This window comes from Carassius auratus, chromosome 7, assembly GCF_003368295.1.
Source record: "Carassius auratus strain Wakin chromosome 7, ASM336829v1, whole genome shotgun sequence".
Taxonomy (NCBI): domain Eukaryota; kingdom Metazoa; phylum Chordata; class Actinopteri; order Cypriniformes; family Cyprinidae; genus Carassius; species Carassius auratus.
In genome coordinates this window covers 11,540,922-11,547,576 of record NC_039249.1, presented here as the reverse complement: position 1 = coordinate 11,547,576, position 6,655 = coordinate 11,540,922, and the positions used below count along the sequence as shown (strand labels likewise).

The following is a 6,655-nucleotide window of genomic DNA, read 5'->3' as shown; positions in this document are numbered from 1 at the left end:
GAGAGAGAGATGCTGCTGCCTCCAATACGAAGCCAAACACAAAATAAATGTTTGATCCGTGTAAAAAGTCATAATGTTCATAATGAATTCATATATCCATCATATATCCTCAGTCTGTCTGGCATGAAATAGAAAACATATGTGGGCATAAGAGCTTAGTGCCCAAATTCACACGTTATATCTATCAACTAACTCATAAGTCCTCAAAAACCCAGATCTTAAGAACTATCCTCATCATACTAACACGACCCTGCTTTCTGTATTTATTCAAAGATTAAATCAGACATCTGTCATTTAGATCACTTTTAGATTCTGATCTTTGGATATCCAAAGCCACAAACAAACAAACAAACAAACAAACAAACAAACAAACAAACAAACAAACATATAAATAGATATCAGTTTTAGATTACATTATTATTTTGATACCTGGATAACCAAGGTCATCAATAAATAAATAAATAAATAAATGAATAAAGTTTAGATCACATTTAGATTGTGATCCCTGGGTATTCTAGACCATTTTTAAAAAATAAAATAGACAATATTAAAATAAATAAATAAATACAGTTTAGATCACATTCAGATTGTCATCCATGGGTATCCAAGGCAATAAATAAATAAATAAATAATGTTTAGATCAAATTTAGATTGTGATCCATAGGTATCCTAAACCATGTTTTTCTAAATAAAATAAACAATATTATTATAAATAAATAAATAGAGAGACAAATAAATAAATAAATAAATAAATAAATAAATAAATAAATAAATAAATAAATACAGATTAGATCACATTTAGATTGTGATCTCTGGGTATCCAAGGCAATAAATGAATAAATAAATAAATGCATTTTAGATCACATTAGTATAATGATCCTTAGATATTCAAGGCCAAAATAAATAAATAAATAAAGTTTAGATCACATTCAGACTGTGATCCCTGGGTATCCAAGGCCATTTTTTCAAAATAAAATACATAATATTAAATAAAATAAATAAATAAAGTTTAAATCACATTAAGATTGTGATCCCTGGATATCCAAGGCCATATGTATATATACCTTTTATATTTTAAATGACACTGAGCACTGAGAATCATATTCTTACTGCTTCTGTCAAATGCTAGACACCGTGGTAGTATGCTATTCTGAACTTGGCCAACCTCCTCGAATCTTCTCTAGTCTATATAATTAATTTAGATAGTAGAGTAAGCACCTAGTGGGTGAAATATGTAACTACAGTTTATTTTCATCCCGGAACTAGTCGAGTTGCATGACAGGATTTAGTTCTGAAGCACCACTATCTGCATAACACATTTATATGCTGTTTCCTTTACAATTCAGATTTACTAATATGTATTACAATTTTTAAACGTAGCTGTATTAACTTTAACGTACTCGGTTTAACACACACATGCCTGCTCACCAAAGGAAGGCTGACACCGAGGAGGATTGTGGGTAATGGTAACATTTTCAAGCTTAGTTTATTTTTTACATGCTTTATTGAACGAAATTGAACTTTATTGAACATTTAATTAATCTAAAAAGAGATTAAAATATAATAATGAATGTACTGTCACACAAAGTTAAGGGTTGGTGGAATTCAACACATGATGTTTAAGTCATCGCTGCTTCATCAGAAACCACTGAAGTCACGTTTAACTTTGGGGACTTTATCAAATAGTTCCATTTACATCATTTTGCATTGAATATTTGCGGTCCTAAAGTATGGGCCATGCTCTTTTATGTTGATATGGCCTCTTAAATCGAGGAGTTTGGCGCGTTGTTTTAATCACCAGTTCGCAGTCGCCGCGGTGACGTCATCGCGCACCACCGTCTGCGAGCCTCATGTGGTCTTTGAACTGGTCCCCGCCGTGCGCTTTGGAAAGTTAAGACTATACTTTCAGGGATCATTTCTATAGTTCTTGACTAGGAAATGTGTTTCGAAAGTGTTGCGTCTCTCAAACCACGATGATGAGTGAAAGTGTACTCCTCTGAGCGTGAATCGGATAATAATTAGTGATTTATTCACGGGTTATTATTATTGATGAACGTTCATCGATTCGGTCTGAATCTTTGAGGGGGAGTACATGATCCGAGTGGTTTTGTTTTAAATGTAAAATATGAGAATACGATATTGTGTTTCATGCAACACATTAATTAAATACAAAGCTTAAACATGTAATAATTAATGTACTGTCATTACAGTTGGATAGATAATCGAATCAATTTCCGATTACACTACAAACTCTGTAGTCAGTAATATAATCTCTTACATTACACATTTTTGGTAATGTAATCTGATTACTATTGAATTACATTTAGATTACATTTGTGCTAACCCTTATTTGATATCACATATATTCAGTTAGCTTAATCTTGTATTTTTTTTTTTTTGAAAATATATTAAAATATATATACACACCAAAAAGAGCCACAATAGCGTTTTGTGTCTTTACACATACTTGTGTCTTTAATCTAAAAAAAAAAAAAACCTGGAAGTGAATATGACTGTATCAATGAAAAACATCAAACAATAGCTACATTGCAACATTAATTATGAAAAAGACTAAACTCACACAGCCATGACATTTCTATCCATCTCAAACCATTTTGAGTGCATAGTAACAATGAGGAAAAGAAAAACAATAACAACATTTAATAAATGAGTATTAAAGAGGATAAAAACTCACTACAATAACATTGTTAATACAGGGCTCCACATTAAGTTTTTTACATGAGCTTGTCATGTAAAAAGTAAATAAATAATTCACTTTAAAAAAGTTACTCTTTTTTTGTAGTTTTGTTTTTTGGCACAAATTTTATATATTCTGAAACGTTCTCATCAGTGCTTTATCAGGCATTATTTTAATCAACATATTTTTTATATTTGCCTTAAATTGATTGCTGTTACACTTTTTAACTTTATAGAGGAAAATATTTTCCTAAACTGATTAAATGTAGATGTCTACACTTATTTTGAATTCTTACATGTGATCAATAGGCTACATTAATGATAAGGCAGTATGGTTGTTATTAAAATGAAAACAGTATCAACAAACTCCATCTGTCCAAATGAATAAATTATGTTATTAGATTAATGTTTTACTTTTTTGACATACAAAATATGAAATGTTGGAAAAATGCAATGATACTTTTAAATATGACATTAAACCACCGGTAGGTGGTGGCAAGTCACTTTCTTAATGAGTGAATCATTGATTCAACCGATTTGGTCAAACGGCTGATTCATTCAATAAATGAAGCAAGCAACCGTTTTTATAAATGGCTCACTGAATCATTGACTCGTTTAAAAATTAGTAATTTAGTAACAAAAGACTTGTGGGACCCACTTTATATTAAGTGGCCTTAACTACTATGTACTTACATTTTAACTAATAATTTAGTACAATGTACTTATTGTGTACATACATGTTTTTACATTGTACTTATATTCTAAAAAATAAACTACATGTAATTACATCTGTATTTAATTTCTGTAATAACAAATCTATAATTACACTGTTGACCCATACTTTACACCTTAACCCACCCTTAAACTTACTCATACCTCCAACCCTCTCCCTAACCTTACCCCTATCCCACCTCAATAGCAGCAAAAGTGTTTTACAATACAATATGAACACAATAAGTACATTGTACGTATTTTTGTATGTAAGTACATAGTAGTTAAGGCCACCTAATATAAAGTGGGACCGACTTGTGTTTTGCTTGGGGATGCGGGACTGTTCTGCTGTGGCTTTGCTTATAATTATTTGTGTTGGAAATGAAATAAAAACGATCCACAATGTCTCTAAAATGTAAGTCAGTTAACATTACTTGTTATTTAACAGAAGATGTATAAAATCAATATCACATTTGCAATCGAGCTGAAAGTCGGGATAACATCACTCCTGGTCGTGTGATGTTGCAAATATTATACAGAATATTTAGATTTTTTTCTACCGCAGTATGTTTGTTCATGCTGTTGCGCTTATAATGTTGATTTCTCCATGTGTCAGACAGCTGCATGAATCTCAACTGCCTTGACCTTGATACTGTCAATAATTTATCTGTTATCAGTCACCATTTACACTGAAAATAATAAAATCAGAATCATTCTCGTCAAATTGTGCTGCCCTAGTTATTGTTTGTTATTAAAATTGTGATAAGGTTACTTGTCCGTTCGGGCAAGTAAAATTCTCATTCACTTGCCCCTTCACAAAATCCACTTGTCCCGGAATGTCGAGCCCCGGCTAATATATTAAGACTATTTCCAGGTCAAATATTTAATCTCAAAACACTTGAAGTGCAGGTAGTAGCTAACAATGAAGAAAAATCAACATTACAAAAATATATTAAAGAACACGAAATTCCCAGCATTAACTTTGCTAGGTCAAAGATTTCCATGGACAGCAAATTGGTAGTCTGAGTTTACACTGAATAGTGATTTTTTTCTGTGTCTTTCTTTAAAAATTAAATGATGTCTGAACATCCAGTGATTAAAGGCTGCATTCCCCTCATAGACTGTTTAAAACCAGCTTCCCCTCCATTTTCCATTATCTTATTACTGAAACAAGTGAAGTCACGTTTAACTTTGGGGACTTTATCAAATAGTTCCACTTACATCATTTTGCATTGAATATGTGCGGTCCTAAAGTATGGGCCATGCTCTTTTATGTTGATATGGCCTCTTAAATCGAGGAGTTTGGCGCGTTGTTTTAATCATCAGTTCGAAGTCGCCGCGGTGACGTCATCGCGCACCACCGTCTGCGAGCCTCATGTGGTCTTTGAACTGGTCCCCACCGTGCGCTTTGTAAAGTTAAGACTATACTTTCAGGGATCATTTCTATAGTTCTTGACTAGGAAATGTGTTTCGAAAGTGTTGCGTCTCTCAAACCACGATGATGAATGAAAGTGTACTCCTCTGAGCGTGAATCGGATAATAATTAGTGATTTAATCACGGATTATTATTATTGATGAACGTTCAATGATTCGGTCTGAATCTTTGAGGGGGAGTACATGATCCGAGTGGTTTTTAAAATATGTTAAAGATTAGAACAAGTATGAATTTCACTAGAATCACAGTGATTAATTTCAAAGTTTGAACATATAATACTTAATGTACTGTCACTCAAAGTTAAAAGTTGATGCAATTAAACTCATAATGTTTAAGTAATCGCTGCTTCATCAGACACCACTCAATTCACGTTTAACTTTGGGGATTTTATTAAATATTTTCATTTACATAATTTTGCATTGAATATGTGCGGTCCTAAAGTATGGGCCATGCTCTTTTATGTTGATATGGCCTCATAAATCGATGAGTTGGCGCGTTGTTTTAATCATCAGTTCGAAGTCGCCGCGGTGACGTCATCGCGCACCACCGTCTGCGAGCCTCATGTGGTCTTTGAACTGGTCCCCACCGCGCGCTTTGAAAAGTTAAGACTATACTTTCAGGGATCATTTCTATAGTTCTTGACTAGGAAATGTGTTTCGAAAGTGTTGCGTCTCTCAAACCACGATGATGAGTGAAAGTGTACTCCTCTGAGCGTGAATCGGATAATAGTTAGTGATTTAATCCCAGATTATTGTTATTGATGAACGTTCATCGATTCGGTTTGAGTCTTTGAGGGGGAGTGCATGATCCGAGTGGTTTTTTAAATATGTTAAATATTAGAGAATGACTATCACTAGTAACACATTAATTGATTTCGAAGTAAGTGTATTGATAGTAAAAATGCTGGAATGAATAATATTAATTCACCTTTATTTTTGAATGTTTTAAGTATATTGTGATTAAATGAAATAGGAGTGTGCTGCATATTAACATTAAAGGAAATTTGATTCAGGAGCTTTTTTGTTATAAGTTAGCTATGTGAATTTGGCATGTTACATTGTATTTCCCTGAAAGCACTAAAATCTGCCTCCATCTGTAGGTTATAATTATGTAAGTGCACCAATATCTCAACATAAACTTGATATACGTTTCATAAACAATTGCAAATGCTCTCTTGATAACAAATCTTATCAAATGCTACCTACATTAATTAAATGCCATTAAAGATGAATGTTTCTGTGTTTAGGTTCATTCATATGTAAGACTTGTTTCTGTGTTATTAGGCAAGGATTGAAAACCTAGATTGATCGGAAGAGATGAAATATAATTCTCTCTTTTTAAATTATACACGTTTAATAATAACATGGATTTAGTTAATTGAAAATGAACTTGAATTATAAAACTGTCACAAGATCAGTTAAATCCACAAGACAGTCATTCATGGGTTCACCAGATCCATTATCCACTAGGAGTTTTAGAGAAATCTGTTTTTTTATTCCAAAATTTAGATAAACAGCAAATTTATGTTTAAATAACAAACCAAAAAACGGTAAACAAAAATAATTCTAAATGCAAACAGTCCGGTGGAAACTTAGCGCGTTACATTTTAAATCACAGTATATTTTACAAATCGGCATTTTGAAGGATTATAAGATGATTCAAGGTGTTTACATAAATAGTTCATTATAGAGAATTTGTTTAAACATCTTATTGATGGATTTGTTTCTTACATAGATTTTCGCTTCGCAGGTCAACTGATGGACTGGAGTGGTGTGGATTATTGTGATGTTTTTATCAGCTGTTTGGACTCTC

At 32.5% G+C, this 6,655-nt stretch overlaps 3 non-coding genes across 3 annotated transcripts; all 3 read left to right on the top strand.

The window, feature by feature from the left end:
• Nucleotides 1-1,893: 1,893 nt before the first annotated feature.
• Nucleotides 1,894-2,106, top strand: LOC113106656 (small nucleolar RNA U3). Its single transcript, XR_003292530.1, has one exon. It is a non-coding gene; the product is annotated as a small nucleolar RNA U3 (small nucleolar RNA).
• A 2,720-nt stretch (nucleotides 2,107-4,826) lies between these two features.
• On the top strand, nucleotides 4,827-5,039 carry LOC113106655 (small nucleolar RNA U3). Its single transcript, XR_003292529.1, has one exon. It is a non-coding gene; the product is annotated as a small nucleolar RNA U3 (small nucleolar RNA).
• A 408-nt stretch (nucleotides 5,040-5,447) lies between these two features.
• On the top strand, nucleotides 5,448-5,660 carry LOC113106657 (small nucleolar RNA U3). Its single transcript, XR_003292531.1, has one exon. It is a non-coding gene; the product is annotated as a small nucleolar RNA U3 (small nucleolar RNA).
• Nucleotides 5,661-6,655: the final 995 nt, after the last annotated feature.